The sequence below is a fragment of the Canis aureus genome, chromosome 1 (genome assembly GCF_053574225.1).
Source record: "Canis aureus isolate CA01 chromosome 1, VMU_Caureus_v.1.0, whole genome shotgun sequence".
NCBI lineage: Eukaryota > Metazoa > Chordata > Mammalia > Carnivora > Canidae > Canis > Canis aureus.
The window spans coordinates 26757852-26774022 of NC_135611.1; the positions used below are offsets into that span (position 1 = coordinate 26757852).

Here is a 16171-nt window from a genome sequence, read left to right on the forward strand (position 1 = left end):
ACATGCTAAAAATAATTATATGAACAGTATGCTAAAGTATGAAATTATATTGTATCCAAATTGTGCATCTCCCCACCTTTAGAGGTCAAACTAATATAATATTTTATAACAAAATGAAGTTCAAAAATTGTGGTCTTATGGGGAGAGTATTAAATTCAGCATCGCACTTACTTTTTGCATATTTGGTGTAGTCACTGAAACACACACTGTACTAAAAATATTTACCATTTTTCTGACTACTCCATTAATAATAGCATCACAATGGCTAATAGTGGTCTTTAGCATTACACAGAGGCTGGTTGGAATTTTAGGTCTGCCATTTATCAGGAAGCTGCTAAAAATTCGAAGTCCTTAATTTTCCCACCCGTAAAATGAGGGAAAATAAGATCTGCAAAGTTAATTAACTCTTCCTATTGATATTTCTGTCTTATGTGTATATTAACTGACATCCTCTTCAGGCTTCAGCTCACACTCCAAATCCTTTCTGCACCAAATCCACCACCAGAACGCTTTTCACCTTGAAAAGCAGAAAAGGGAACATGGTGCCTGGCAAGTCTAAGCCTTCAAAATAAATCTACAAGCAAGATCCACACCCAGTGAGAAGTGAGAGCATCAGTGAGTGCCTTTATCAGTTTAAATTTACAACCTCACCTTTTCCATTGCCTGTTCATAATTGTGGGTAATCCCCCACTAATTAAAAAATAAATTGTACCTACAAGAATTCAGTACTGGTTTTTGCTTTTGAACCTGACAGTTTTCGTGTCGGTTGCAAAAGACCAAGATGAAATAAAGAGGGAAATATTTTTCTGACTTTTTACAGAAAAGTATCTAAGTTGACAAAACATTAAAGCTCAATTTTCTTTGAATAGGAGTAAATTTTACTAGTTACCTTGTAATTTCTTCTGCCACATTTAAGGCAATGTGGGGAGGTGCTTGTTAAATTACAGGCTTTGTGGTTAGAGTCCACTGGGTCGTCAAGTTACTTAGGTTTCTTTGGGCCTGGTCTCCTTATCTCTTATATAACCATCATACAATAACCCCCTTAAAGTCGTGAAGATTAAATGAAGTTACACCTACCAAAAGGGACCGGTATAATGACTGACGATAAATTTTCGGTAAATTAAAACACTTATTATAATCTATGTGACAGTTCAAGAAGATGCTCCTAAAATAGACAAGAGGTTTCAGGGAGAGGCAATTAAATGGATGCAAAATCTATGTGTTGTTTATTGACTACCGTGCCGCAGCCTCTGGTTGTGATATACACGTAGGTGGGTTCGTGCAGAATATTAAATCCTATGTGGGTGCATAATGCATGTGCCGAGGGCTTGGGCATGAAATGTCACTTCAGCAATGTGCCTGGGGAAGCTCTGACGCTGCCTGACCTTTGGACGTCTGGGAGGAATGCCTATACCTGTGCCCAGCGCTGGAAGGGGCCCAGGCCCTTCCCAGCAAAGCCTACCCCCAGACTGCCGACTCGCTCCCAGCGTACATCTTCACGCGAAAGGGTATTTCGTCCCTTCCGACTGGCGTGGGTTGGTTTTTCTTTGACGTCGTTGCAAGCAGGCGAAGTCCCTTCTGCCTTGTCCCTTGGGGTAAGTGGAAAGGAATCCGGCGGGGGCCCGAAGTCGCCTACACCCCGGAGCCGCAGGAGCAGGTGGGGACGGACGGAGGCTTCCCCGTCCCGGGACCCGAGTGCGGGCGCGGGTCCCTCCCCTCGTCGCGGGCGGCGGGGGCCGGCGCCGGGCCCGTGGGGGCGGGGCGGGGCGGGGGCGGCGCGGAGGGCGCGGAGACTGCTGCGGCGCCACCGGGGACGCCGAGGGTCCCGAGCGGCCCCCGCGCGGGACCGCGGACGATGACAGCAGGCAGGCGGCGAAGTCGACTGAAAAGGAGTCGGTCCCCGCGCGCCGCCGCCCGCCGCGGGGCCCCCCGGCGACCTCCAGTGGCCGCGGGCGCCGGCGGAGGCGTCCCCCGCCCCCCACCCCGCGCGCCAGTGCGAGGCTGCCCGCCGCGCGGCGCACGCTCCGCGGCTCCCGGCTTCCGCGCAGCACTTCGAGCCGGTCCACGCGAAGCCGTCGCTCCCGTCCAGAGGCGGCAGGAGCCGCGGGGAAAGCGGGGCAGAGGCGACAGCAGTGGCCGCGCGCGCGCTCTCCTTTTCTATTCTTCCACTCCCCCCCCCACCTCTTAGTCCGGAGTTTCGGCTCCCCTCCTTTCCTCCTCCCCCTCGGAGCCGGCTTCTCCCCCCGCCCCGTTTCTCCCCCACTGGTGTACGCTGTTTGCCCGGGGGTGGCCGAAGGGGATGTCCTGTTTGCAGCAGAGACACAACGCGAAGGGGAAACTCCGACGCTGGAAGGAACGCGAGTGAATAGCTAAGTCCAGACGCACGGGGCTGCGGCTGGGACAGACACTCGAACTTCAGATCCGAGGCGGTCCGGGCTGCGGGAGGTGAGTGCCCCTGGTCCCCGTCCCGCGGGGCCCGGCTGGCGGGGATCCTGCGAACTGGCTCCCGGGAAGCGCGCGCGGCAACTCCGGGGGCGCGGAGCTCCGGGAGCGGACGGGCCGTGGGCGCCGATGCCTCGCGGGCGCCGGGAGGCGGACGGAGGGAAGCCCGCCCGCCCGGGGCCCGGGCCGCCGAGGCTGCAGCGGTTCTCCCTGCCCGGGCGGGCACCCCGCGCCCCGGCGGTCCTCTCCCAGGCTGCGGGGCTGCTGCAGGGCCGCGACGGGATGGGGGAGCGCCGCTGCCTGCCGGTGCCCGCCCCCGGCTCGCAGCGTCGCGGGCCGGGGTCTCCCCTACCTTCGTCCCGTGCACTTTGTGATTTCGATGCCCGCCCCCCGACACACACACCTAGACAAGCCTGACGCTGGGATGCTGACCCGGTCCGGCGGAGGGCCCAGGCTCCCGGCGGTTGCCCAGTGCGGGCTGCGTGCGAACGCTCCCTGCATGTGCTTGGCCTCGAGGCAGCAGCCGGCCTTTTAAACCGCGGCCATCCCACGTTAATAGTTTTTATGCGGCGTGGACCGAATGCTTCCTGCGGCTTGCCAGGGTCCCTGAAATTAGAGGCGCCTTGTCAGAGGAGTCTTGTTCATTGGCTCGGGACGCGGTGCCATGGAGGGATTATAGCTTCTCGGAGCGGAGGGAGCTGGCTGCGGGCAGCAGGTCTTCTCTGGGTTTCACGCTCTCTGGGTCTGCGGTGGCCGTGGCGCTGGAAAGGGCTGTTTTCGCGCGGTGACGCGGGATTCGGAAGGAGACCCCGCGCGCTGCCTGTCTGGTTTTGCGCCACACGCCGCCAGAACTTTGGCTTAGTTTAGTAACGCGTTAAAGATGTTTCTTTCTTTGTAAGGATTGTTTGAACAGTCTGGGAGCTCTAAGGAAACGAGCGCACCGAGCGCCAGGGCAGGGCTGCAGCGAATCCGGGGAGCAGCCCCTGGTTAGGGTGGCAGCGTCTCCCGCCCCACCGCCTCCCCTGCTCCTGGAGGGCTAGTGGGGTTTGTGCTCTGGGCAAGTGTGTGTGTGTGTGTGTGTGTGTGTGCGCGCGCGCGCAGGAGGGTAGTGTTTGGAGACAGTCTCTTGTCACTCGCTCCCCGCGCCTCTCTCCCCTGCACCGGGGAGCCGCGGGTCGTTCAGGAATCCTAACCTGAGGGCAGGGCAGGAAGGTGCAGGTCCCCGGGCTTTCTCCGCTGAGGTGCAGAAGAGCGACGGGGGCGTGTGTTTTGGTTTCCGAGCAGTTCCACGTGGAGCATCTTCGTGTGCGTGTGCGTGTTGTGTACTTGATCTGTGAGGAGGTAACAGGAGTCTGGTGTTCAAACCCAGTGGGCCGTTGGCCATTAATTCGCTTTCCTGGCTGTCATTACAGACACTTCCAAAATCCGATACCCAACAGAACCAACAGGTTAGGTTTCACATTAAGAGCTCATGCTTAACAGTTTTCTTTCTCCCTTACCCCTTTTGGCTTGGCACCCTGGGATCAACGTAATTGATGTAGGGAAACATATCTTCTCGAATATGGCATTTTGTTGTAGTTCTGCGCGGCCGCCTTCTGCAGCCTCCTGCAGTTGTCAGTTTCTGGGCGGGATCCTTTGGGACTTAGGTGGGAGCCTTAGGAGCCTTTAACAACCGCCCGCTCCCCTTGAGCAGCTTCTGAAGTTTCATTTACATGGAGGTGACTGGCAGTATTGAAAGTCGATGATGTTTTTTGTTTGTTTGTTGAGTTGTTTTTGTTTTTATTTTTAAAACTCCCTCAGGACAAGGATTGTACCTTAGTTTTAAGCAGAAATGTTGCTGCTGTTGCTGCTGCTGCTGCTGCTGCTGCTTTTTCTTTTTCTTCTATTATAATGTTTCCTTGTGGCAACAAGGAAAGGGGGAGGGGAGAGAATCCTAAAACAAAATATTTGATACATGTGTGTTTTAGGAAACTGCACTGAAAGGCATTTGTGTGTGTGTGTGTTTTAAATAACATTATCCCAAGAAATAAGTAACAGTAGTAACAAGAGACAGTTTTCTGTGGAGCTAGACTGCCAGAATCTGATTTTTATGGCAACAATACCAAAGGCAGATATAACCGCATCCATTTTTATTGTTATTATAAACCATCAAAATAGTTTATTCCATCCGATTAAAAGTTGTAAGCCATTCGGAGTTAAACCGATTTTTAGCAATAACTGTACAAGAAAGTTAAAGCTTTTGATAGGTACAACTTTGAAAGTAACATAATTAGATTATTTGCAAGCTGCCCTTGTTCTGATTGTTAGGGACATATCCTTGTCTTTCATAACAAGTGAAGGTTTAAAATCAACGTGGTTTACAAAAGCCATTTTCCTTTGTCAATTTCCTGAGAAGAGTACCCTTCAACATTTTAAGCCCATCATAGAGGTGGTTTCACAATTATAGCTGAAATAAAAAGATTTATATTTTTATTAGGAAATATTTATTTCCTTGGGTATTAGGAAACTCAATTTCTCTTTTACAAAATGGAAATCTTTGTGTGTATATTCATAGGTAATATTTAAATTGTGTTCAAATTTGAAAATCAAAAAAAATAAGCCCTAAGATTTGTATAAGAAGAAATTGGTTCAGGAACAATCATTGTTCTTCTTCGAAAATACAGAGGATCTGCATTCTGGAGGATCTGTAGAAGCTAACTGAAAAAAAAAATTGCCTTTCCATAAAAGTTTCTTTTTTGAAGGGAGGCTGACAGATGAGTCGTTTGTCATTTTGCTGTAATTTGTTTTTTCTTCTAAAAAATCTCTTTGAATTAAAAAAGAAAACCCAGTTTCCCGTTTCTAAGAGTTTCCTTTATATTTACGTTGTGATTTGGGGTGTAAATAAATTCTACATACCCATGGGAAATAGAGTGTCCAGTTTCATGTTTTCAGTCTCTGTTGCAAGCTCTAAATGACTGATGCCATGTCTAAAAATATATTTATGTGGCTCGGTATTTCATTTAAAAAATTTATGTGCTGAAATTAATTTATCCAGGATTTTTTGAAAAATAGAATGGGAGAAAAGCCATAGCTGTTGTTACGAACAGTTAGGATGTTGGAAAGCTCACATTCTAAATTTCAAATAATAAAATTATTTTACTCAATGAAACCTCACATTTTTATAGAGAATTCAAGAAGAGGGGAGATAATCCTTTTCAAGACTTAGTGAAGTGTTAAGTAATTTAAGAGCTCAGGTATTTATTATGTTTTTTCATTATCTTTTTTTTTTTCTATTAGGTAAATTCAGGAACACTGAACATTCAGTAAAAACAGGCCCCCTTTATAAGGACTTTATTCACCATAGTTCTGTATTGCAGCTGCTGATCATATTTCACCGAGCTGTTAAAGCACTTAAAACCTAAAATTAGGTACTGTCTGGTTGTAAATATTTCAGATCACTTATTTAAGAAACAAACAGAAAAGCGTGGTATTAAAAACAGAAGACGTCTTGAATCTTTTCACTGAAGAACTGAACAAACCTCTATCAAACACCTACTTATTTCAGTGAGAATATAATCACAGCAGTTTCTTTCTTAAATGGATATTATTTGTACATATTCTAAACTAACCTCTTATAATGTGTCTTCCTATAGAGTATCTTAAAATAAGTGTATTAAGAAATACAGTTGGGGGATTTTATTACAGTGGTTACTGGGGGAATGAAATCAACATGAGAAAGAATGGATGATGTTGCAGTGTACCTGCTTCTCTCTTGAATTTTTCCCAGTGAACTAAGAAACGACATGATCTTTCAGGAATTTATTGAGGAGATGGATGAGATGCAGTGGTGTATTTACATTCAGTTAGATGTGTTTTAATGTGGGGGGCACTGAATATTCATTAATTTGTACATGGAGCCAAACTTGGCATCATTTAGTTTGAACTTGAGTGGAAGAAAATAAGAATCTCATATTCAAGCACAGTACAAGCAATTTTTGATTGCTTTTAAGAGGTTTGAAGACTTTGTAAACATTACTGTCACCTAATATTGCTCCTGGTACTGCACATTAGTATATACCTTGGTGATACCCCATTTTACTCTTTGTGATCCTTGCGCGTGTCCAGCTATGTTTCTACTAGTAGAGAGGTACTGAAAATGAATACCACTACCCTTACTGCCCTAACTCCTTTTCTGTCTTCCAGAAAAAGAGATGAAATGGATTAATTTAAAAATAGAAACCATTTTGAGTTATCAAAACCACATTTTTATGGTGGTTTAAAATAGTTTCAGAGAGTGCACCTCTGAGTCTCACTGTAACCTTTTCTGTCATTGAAAGGTGCTAATTGATCTTAGGTCACTGACATAATAGTATAGTTTGATATTTGAAACCTTTCAGCATTGGCCTGGCCCTTTTCTCACCCTGAGATTTCAATCCATGGGTGATGAATAACACCATATTAATGTGTCAGGAATTCTAATTTTTTTCTCTATGTGAAACATTTTAATACAACATGATCATATTTTTAAAACTTTTATTTATGGTTAAGTACATTTATTTTGGTGTACTTTTGGGCCATGGGAAAAAGACCTATATTATCATGTTAGGATTTTTTTTTAATATTATTCATTCACAGGTAGATAATTTTAGATTGAAAATTTTAGGCACAGTTTGATTGCTGTGATCACATTGGAATACTTTGAAAGTGAAGTTGCATTAAACCAATATTGAATAGCTATTTTGAAATTTCACACCTCATGCATATTTTCTTAAGTATATTCATATCTTAAAGAAGTATATTCTAAAGTAGAAATTGTCAGATTCATTTTTATACACTTGTAATTTTTTCTGTGTAAGTCCTCACCATTGTTGTCATCAATCATTACCACTGTCAATCATTATCATCATCATAACACCATAGCTGACATTTCCTGAGGCTTGGCTTTATGCAGAACACTTTAAGGTGTTTACGTGGATTAGCTAATTTTACCTTTTCAACTATGCTATAAATTTGTTTCTTTTATTATTACCATTTTACAGGTGAGGAAACTGAGACCCAGTTATGCTCTGGAATGCAGTCAGGATCCCAATCCTGTAGTCTAACTTCAGAGTCCTTATCATTAAGGGTTACAATGGGCAGTTGCTTCCACCAGCCAGATAGAAGTTCATTTCAGGTGGTCTCCAAACAAAAATTTTATTTTTATAATATTAGTTATGTATTTATTCCTAAGGGTATTAGAAAAATACATAAAATTTCATATTAAACCTATACTTTCACAGATAATATTGTGGAAGAAAAGGGCAAAAAAAAGTATTGAAGTAAAGCAAATCAAATTTTAGAAAATCCCTATTTAAAGAAGCAGATGAAGTAACAGTGAGCAAAGGCTTGGCTGAAATAGCCAAAATCATGAAGGTTGGTGGCAAATGACTGAATTTGGAGAACGCTTCTCAAATGTCAGGAACGTATGGCCGATTTTTTTTTTTTTTTTAGTATTTAACTTCTATGTAGAATTTTCCTCTGCTTTTCAAGTCTCATCCATTGGTAGATGCTATCAAGGTTACAGAGTTTTGGTTGCTGTTGTTGTTGTTTCAAGCCTGAATGCTGGTTATGAATCTCAAATCTACACATTTATGTTGAACCAGCTAATAAGAACCGCATAATACATTTCTAGAGGCAAGTTTAAATTATAATGGGGTCACCCATATTTTGGAAATACTTTTAGTTTGCATGGATATCATATCAGACTTTACATTTTTAGGGTTTTCTCCAGGTTAATACTTTTGTTTTGCTGTTGATAATCTTTTTATAACTTGCATGTCTTTTTTCACTAACACAGTGGTTTTCATTTTTAATTTATTTATGTATTGAGCCACAGGCCCCTTTATTCAAGTGAAAACTGACACTGTGCCCACTGGAGAAATATTCACTGCCCTCCCTGAGTGAAATAGAATGTGGGTGGCCCGTGAATCACTCACTAACGCCCTCCAACCATTGCTGGTTCCCAGAATCTCTGTAAGGGTCTTCTAGTGTGCGAATGTGTGAAAATCACTGCAAAAGGGTCCTTGAAGAAGGGGGTCCGTTCACAGTACCTGCTGTAGTATGTTAACATGTCATCTACTAAAAAACAAAATAAAAATAACTCTCAAATACCGTAAAGTCTCTCTAGTGTAATAGGTGGGCAAAAGGTATGTCTAGTGTAATAGGTGGGTGAGTTATGTTGAATTTCCCTTTTGCAGGTTTTCTGTATTCTCATACTTTCCTTCTAGTAGGTAACTTAAGAATGCAAGCCTCAAAAATTCTGTGAAGAATAGCAGCACTACTAAATTTTTTACATGAACTTTCAGGTGTTCAGATGATGCTACTGTTTTTTTTTTTTTTTTTTTTTTTTTTTTTTACCTTAGTATTACTTGAATATTCTTATCAACCAATCTGCAGCTTTATTTCAGTTTAGGACTTAGAAAATAATAAAAGTAGTACGTTTCCCGCATAGATGTACAGGTCTGAATGAGGCCCATCACAGTCTTACATACAAGATACTCTTATGAGTATCTTTTTCCCTCAAAGACTTTATGAAGAAATATTAGCAGTGGCCTAAATTGATGTGACCTTAGTTTTTCATGTAAATTATTGCTGCTGTTTCTGTGATTCTTTCCTCTTTTCTTTCTAAAATGAAAGGGACATTTCTAGTGAAGGCTACAATTAAATCATAAAAATTTATATTCATATGCTATTAAGTTTAATTCTACTCACAAAAGCAATAGCATTCGATTTGAAATTCTATACTTAATCAAGTAAGTGTACCACATGCTGGGAGAGCTTATTCTCCAGAAGGTCATATACACAATTCACAGACCTCTGCATATACCCCATGGAGTGATCTATTCATTACAGTTCACCTTTGACTCTGAACTCCCCGATGTTAAAGAATTTGAAAAGACCTAAATGTTCTCAGAGATTGAATACTTCTAACCTAATATGTCCATTGTGTTGAAAGTGATGATGACTTGGGGAGTCAGCAGGTTTCTGAATTAGCTAATTCTTTTCACTTAAAAGTTTATATTTAAATGCAAATGTATGTTCATGTATGATTATGACTCAAGTAATTCTAGCCAGATTTAATCACAAGTGGGTGAGTCATGTTCAGTTTCCCTTTTGCAGGTTTTCTGTGTTCTCAAACTTTGCTTCTAGTACGTAACTCAAGAATGCAGACCTCAAAAATTCCATCAAGAATGGCAGCACGACTAAATTTTTTACATGAACTTTCAGGTGTTCAGATGATGCTACCGTTTTTCTTTTTTCCTTAGTTGACCCAAAAAGAATTTTAATTAGGTCTGTTTTGTCTCCTTGATCATTGCCTTTAGATTTTCCAGGTTTCATTCATCAAGAGACCTAGCAAAAATCTGGGTACATAGACATGCTTTTTAAGTGCTTTCTTATTTTTAGTGTTGCTAAAGACATGCAAAAATTAGAGTGAGACTGGGATGCCTTGGTGGGTTAGTGGTTGAGCATCTGCCTTTGGCCCGGGGGGCTTGGTCCCGGGGTGCTAGGATCAAGTCCTGCCTCCGGCTCCCTGCATGGAGCCTGCTTCTCCCTGCCTCTCTCTCTCTCTCTCTCTCTCTCTCTCTGTGTGTGTGTGTCTCTCATGAATAAATAAATAAAACCTTTAAAAAAAAGTTAGAGTGAGATGAATAGGTTTTCTTTATGTTAATTTTGAAGACTTTGAGGCTGCTAGTCTCTTAAAATAAGTTTTACTTTTTCTTGGCATATACCATTCACAAGGAATGGTTAACAATATTAACTGAATTAACCATGATAACCAAGATCACAGTTTAATTCTCAGATTATCATATTAGCTTTAGGTGGACACATGTCCTATACACACTTGGTCATACTGTCTTTGGTTTAGTCCTGAGGGACCGTCCTGGACTATGCTGGAACCATTCCAAAACTCTTCTCTCCATCCCTTGAATGTTCAATCACATTTGTTCACAGTTTTTTTTTCAGGTCACTCCTTGACTTAAAATTCTTCAAGAAATTTTCTCTTGCCTCTAAGATAATTCCAGAATTCTTAGCAGGGAGCACAGGCCCTTCCATGCTGAGAACCTTGCTCAGGTTGCTATTCTCATCTGTTAGCACCTGGTCACAAGAATCTCTAGCTGTATGGAGAACTGCAGTTCTCAGATAAATACACTCTCATCATTTCCACCTCATTTCTTTGTGCATGTGATTCTTTCTACCTGCAAGACATCTCTTCTGCCCCTGAAACTTTATTTTTTACTTCTTTTTCAAGACCACAGACATAAAATGTTACCTCTTCTGGTAAGTTCATCTGTCTTCCAAAGGCCGAGTTGGATGTTTCTTTCCTTTTTGATGCCAAAGCACTCAGTTTCTACCTTTAGCACAGCACTTGCCACATTGACATGTAATAGATTACATGAATTTAGATCTTGCTCTAGACTGAGAATTTACTGGCATTTGTCATTTCCATATCTCCAGTGAGTAGGGGCCAGTAAGTTTCTGTTGAGTGAATGCATAAAGAAAATGGGGATGAGGGGCAGCCCTGGTGGTGCAGTAGTTTAGCGCCGCCTGCAGCCTGGGGTGTGATCCTGAAGACCCGGGATCGAGTCCCATGTCGGGCTTCCTGCATGGAGCCTGCTTTTCCCCCTGCCTGTGTCTCTGCCCCCCCCCCCCCTGAATAAATAAATAAATCTTAAAAAAAAAAAAATGGGGATGAGAGCTGTGATGGTGGCACTGGGCATCCTCTGCCATGAGATTGGGAAGAGTGGGGATAGCCATGACCGTAAGACTACAGGCCAGCCTTAAGAAGAACCTCAGGGATTTTTGTATTAACCCAGTAGAATTACAGGTCTGAATCCAGGCCCAGCTTATATGTATGTGTATATGCATGTATTTATTTTCCATATGACTTTACCAGTGAGTAAGCCAAGGATCCTGAAGATCTCTGAAGATACAAGTATTTTATAGCACTTGAAATCCAAGGGACTCAATTCTTTTTATAGCAAGTGGTTAAGTACAAAGAATATGGAGCCAGGCTGCTTGCATTCAAACCCAAGCTTTGATACTAAAGACTCTGGAGTGATAAGCATGTTACTTAAATTGGTTTTGTTTCAGTTTTCTGATATGGAATAGAACATACTTTATAAGTTTCTTCTTAGAATTCAGTGAGTAAATATATGTGAAGTACTTAGAATAGTGTCTGAGTATCAGCTATTATGATTATTATTGTTATTCTCCATTAATCAAAAATTTTCATAAATATTTAGAGCTAGAAGTCATTTTGGAGTCCATAGACTGGGGACTATAAACTTGGTCCAGGTATGAATTTGGCATTCTTGGGTGATCTTGGCAAATCTGAGGCTGTATTTGGAGCCCAAAGAGAAGACATTAGAGGTGCTTGAAACTGAGGTTTGGCCATTTATGTTGCACAGAATTTCTTAACAAATCCTTCTACATGTAGTAATCTAGAATTTTGTGAAGGGTTTGATTTATGGAGTTCCTCAACTTCCCTGAGCAATTTTGAGTACATTAAGTAATGGTACTTTTATTTTATAGTCCATATTTAAGTTTCCTCAGTTGCTTTTCTCAGCCTGAAGGTACCAATTAAAATAATTTGTGTATTTTTCAATTGACAATAGGTTTGATGAACTTAATGTAAACTTAAGATAACTCTAAATAATGCTATGATTCTTATCTCTGCAGAGACAATAGGGGGTTATAAGCTCCTCTGTTTCTAGAATTTATCACTTCGTCCTTAGATTCAGATATAATGACTATATAGCAGAGTGGGGTTGAGGGAGGAAAGTAAGTTAAAATTATTGGTAAGGCCCTGTTTTTAAGGCTTACCTGGAACTGCCAGATGCATCTGTAATTTAAAAACATATACTAATATTGATGTTATGCTGGAACCTACAATATATGCAGACCAGTATTTCCAATAGTTGATATACAGTGTTTCCCAATAGTTGTGTTTCCCAATAGTTGACATACAGTATTACATTAGTTTCAGGTGTTTTCAACCTCTTATTATTGATGTTTTGGGCTCAATAATTCTTTGTTGGGGGTGTGTGTGTGTGGCTGTCTGCTATATTATGGAGTGTTAAGGAGCATCCCCAGTCCGTACCCACAGCAACACCCCTTCCCCAAGTAATGACAGCATCTCCAGACATGGCCAGACATCTTCTGGAAGCACAATTTTCTCCAGTTGAGACCCCACAACCAAAGCAGATCTTAAGACCACTTGTTAAAGCCAGAAGATTTCCAGGCATCTGTATGAGAGAATTGTTCTACTTCCAGGCAGGCGTGGAGAATCTTTATACCTTCCTCTTAAGTTTAAGTAACAAAATCAAACAACTCTCTTTGGTCTGTGTAGATAGATAAACTTTATATAGAGAGGATTTACAGGTGAGCTTTATACAGATTGACTATTTTCAACATATTTATTTTTCCAGGAATAATATACGAGTGGGGAGAGCAGAATACCTAGAAAACTATATAAGATGTAGATGTTTGTTTGACTCACCTATATATCTATTTTTTTCTATTTTTAAAATATTATTAGTAGGTACTTTTGATTCATTTTTAAAAATTTTTTTTTAAAATTTATTTATGATAGTCACACACAGAGAGAGAGAGGCAGAGACATAGGCAGAGGGAGAAGCAGGCTCCATGCACCGGGAGCCCGATGTGGGATTCGATCCCGGGTCTCCAGGATCGCGCCCTGGGCCAAAGGCAGGCGCCAAACCGCAGCGCCACCCAGGGATCCCTTGATTCATTTTTAATAATGACAATTACTTATTTTTCCAAAGATAAATAATTCAGTAATAAGAAACTTTTATTTATAGTCTGTAGCATCAGAAAAAGCAAAGTTGGCTATAATCGCAACTGCCTAAGATTATAATACTTAATAAAATCATTTGTTCATTTGTGATGGAACATCTTCCCATGAAATATGTCTGAGCTTTCAGTTTGTACCACAATTTCAGTATCTTGAGTTCAGTAACATTGGCACAACCTGATGAAACTGAAAATAAAAATATCACATGTAAGCATTCCTGTGATGAATTACCCAATTCAAACTTATGTTCTAGAATTCTTTAGGTTTAATTTTGACAGCCATTTTATCTATGACCTGATCTGTAGTTGACTGTAAGTAAATGTGACTGGTCTGAATACCACCTCTGACCTCTGCCTAGGGTAGGCTTCCATGAAAAAATGTTTGAAGATGACTTAAAGAAGCAAAATGGAAAAGTAGAATGTTAACATAAAATTAGGGAGGATGACTTTACCTACATGAGTTTTGGGTTGAATGTGAAAGTTATTTTGAAGTATGAAACAATTAGTATTCTAAGTATGTGATTGTACTAATACTCGTATGAGGTCTAAACAGTACATAATTTTTTCCATCTCATTAGTAAGTGCAAAGATACCGGAAATTCCACACATATATATTGTCTGATTTAGTGGTTTTATTTATTTATTTTTTTTATTTTATTTTTTTTAAAGATTTTTTATTTATTTATGAGAATGCACAGAGAGGAGAGAGAGAAAGGCAGAGACGCAGGCAGAGGGAGAAGCAGGCTCCATGCACCGGGAGCCCGATGTGGGATTCGATCCCGGGTCTCCAGGATCGCGCCCTGGGCCAAAGGCAGGCGCCAAACCGCTGCGCCACCCAGGGATCCCTGATTTAGTGGTTTTAAATTAGGCAGGTAATCATGTTACCTGGAAGCAGTCAAACTGACATAGGGATTTCACATCATTTACTAACTGATGCTCAAGCAGGCAGGGCAGAGGTACTTAAAAACATACTCTTTCTGTTTATCTCATACCTCTCTTTTCATTTATGCTTTAATTTTTGAAATGTAGTTTTAAGAGGGGGAAGTGGCTACAAAAATACCCTATTGTATGGATCAGAGTGTCTTTCTGTTTTCTAAGAGGAGAGTGACCTTGCACAGCTACTTGTTAGCAGAGAGATAAAGGTTCTGGGCAACCCCGTGACAGGTGAGGGGCCATTCCAGGGGACTTAAGGGACGGTCATAAGTCAGGGGCTTACATTGTGAATCTGCCCCATGCACTGACAAGAAGTCCACAGAAGGCAGAGCAAAACTCAAGTCCATTCAGACACTTCATGCCTGATGTTGAATAAAAAGCCTGTTCATTAGAGAGCAGCCAACAAACCAGAGGGTCTATTTTTCCTAAGGAATCCTTGGATTCATAAATTAGGGACTCTCCTCCTCCAAGAATTCAGGTCACATATCTGCTTTCTGATATGTGAAAGCAGAAAGCATTCTTTGTAGAGTGGGTCCTAATGTAAGACTTAGCTATTTTTGTGAATGCTCTATGTTATAAAATACAATTAGGCACTTCCTTTTTTTTCTCCCTGGGGTACTCTCTCCGCCTTTGCCTTCCACTGCTCCAGCTCCCTTCAACTAATTGCCCCTCACTCTTTTGCTGCCTACCTGGACAGAACTCTACTTACTTTTCACGGCTTAGCTCAGATGTCACCTCCTCTGGGAAGCCTTCCCTAAGGTTCATGCAGATTTCATTTTTTTCTCTTTGTAATACACCTTTTGGGGGGCTGTTGATATAAAAGCATATTGTGCTGAGGCTAATTATATGCGAATCGGTCTTCTAGAGAGACCTGGACTCACAGAGGGTAGAGATCCTATCTCTGTGTCTGCAGTGCCAGCACCTGGGTGTTTCGGTAAAAATTCACTAACTGCACTATTCCACGTGTGTCTTCAAAGGGCTCGCATCCGAAGCCAGACAGCTACAAAGAAAATCCTGCTTATAGTTTGGACACTGATTCTTTATTCCTTATAGTTTTGGAAGGAATTTTATTGGTTATTTTTTATGCTAACTTATTTAAAGCATCATTTGTACTAAGGTATTATTGATTTTCTAGAAGAAGAAAAGATATATCTGGCATGAACTTGAATTTTGAATAAACAAATCAAAAAGACAGATTCTAGTTGAGGTTTATAGTCGTCGTACTTCTACTTCTCTCCAGCAGCAAACTTTGGCCTCTCTGGCTGCTTGCTGCAGAGACACACTTCATGTTATTTTGAGGAATTTCTAACCCTCAGAATTATGGATTTCATCTGAGAGCAAGTGTGTTCTGTATTTGTTTATGTCATTGTTTCAAAATATGGGGTCCAGAAATCCCAGATGTGTCTGTTAAAGTATGTGTGGCCTTTTGGTGAGAGAAGTTAGGTCTTTTTCCAGGCACAATTGAGGAAGGAAAATTTTTTGTTTAGTTTTTAGTGGTTTGTTTTTAGGCATTTTCCACAAAAAGATGAGCAAGACCCTTCAAAACCACCAACTTGCTTATTTAGGGGGAAAAAAACCCTCCTGTGTCCAAAAATAACATTAAATTAAAATTATTGTTTCCAATAGTTTCAAAAATTGTGGCTGTATTTCCTTGTATGAGTCACTTCTGAATGCAGTATGTGATTGCACTACATCATGAGGAGGCGTCTTTGCTCTCTAGTTTAGTGGGTCACATTATTTTCAGAATCACATCAGAAGAGGAATTTACCTCAACTCTATTTTGCAGTAAGGGGTTGAATTAGAGACGTCAAGTGATGTATTCAAAAGGGAGCTAAAAAGAGGACCTCGTCCCAGAGACACCCTGGTGCTCCCAACTTTCTTGTCTTACTTCCTTTATTTTCCTTTGGTTCTGACAAGGAGTTGCAAATCTTGGACGCAGACTACATCTGTGTGTGTCGGCTCC

General features: G+C 41.6%; 1 protein-coding gene across 11 annotated transcripts in view; it reads left to right on the forward strand.

Moving 5' to 3' along the window:
- The window catches only part of EYA4 (EYA transcriptional coactivator and phosphatase 4), a 304845-nt gene that overhangs the window by 32747 nt on the left and 255927 nt on the right, over positions 1-16171 (forward strand). For 4 of the 11 annotated variants that reach the window (XM_077893637.1, XM_077893653.1, XM_077893670.1 and 1 more), the window contains exon 1: positions 2027-2445. The exons of 1 other annotated variant lie outside the window; for it this stretch is intronic. The gene's annotated coding sequence lies outside the window, so the exon portion shown is untranslated. Of the gene's footprint in view, positions 1-1389; positions 1596-2024; positions 2446-16171 lie in introns of those variants that run through there. 6 more of the 11 variants (XM_077893625.1, XM_077893644.1, XM_077893678.1 and 3 more) reach the window with 4 other exon arrangements.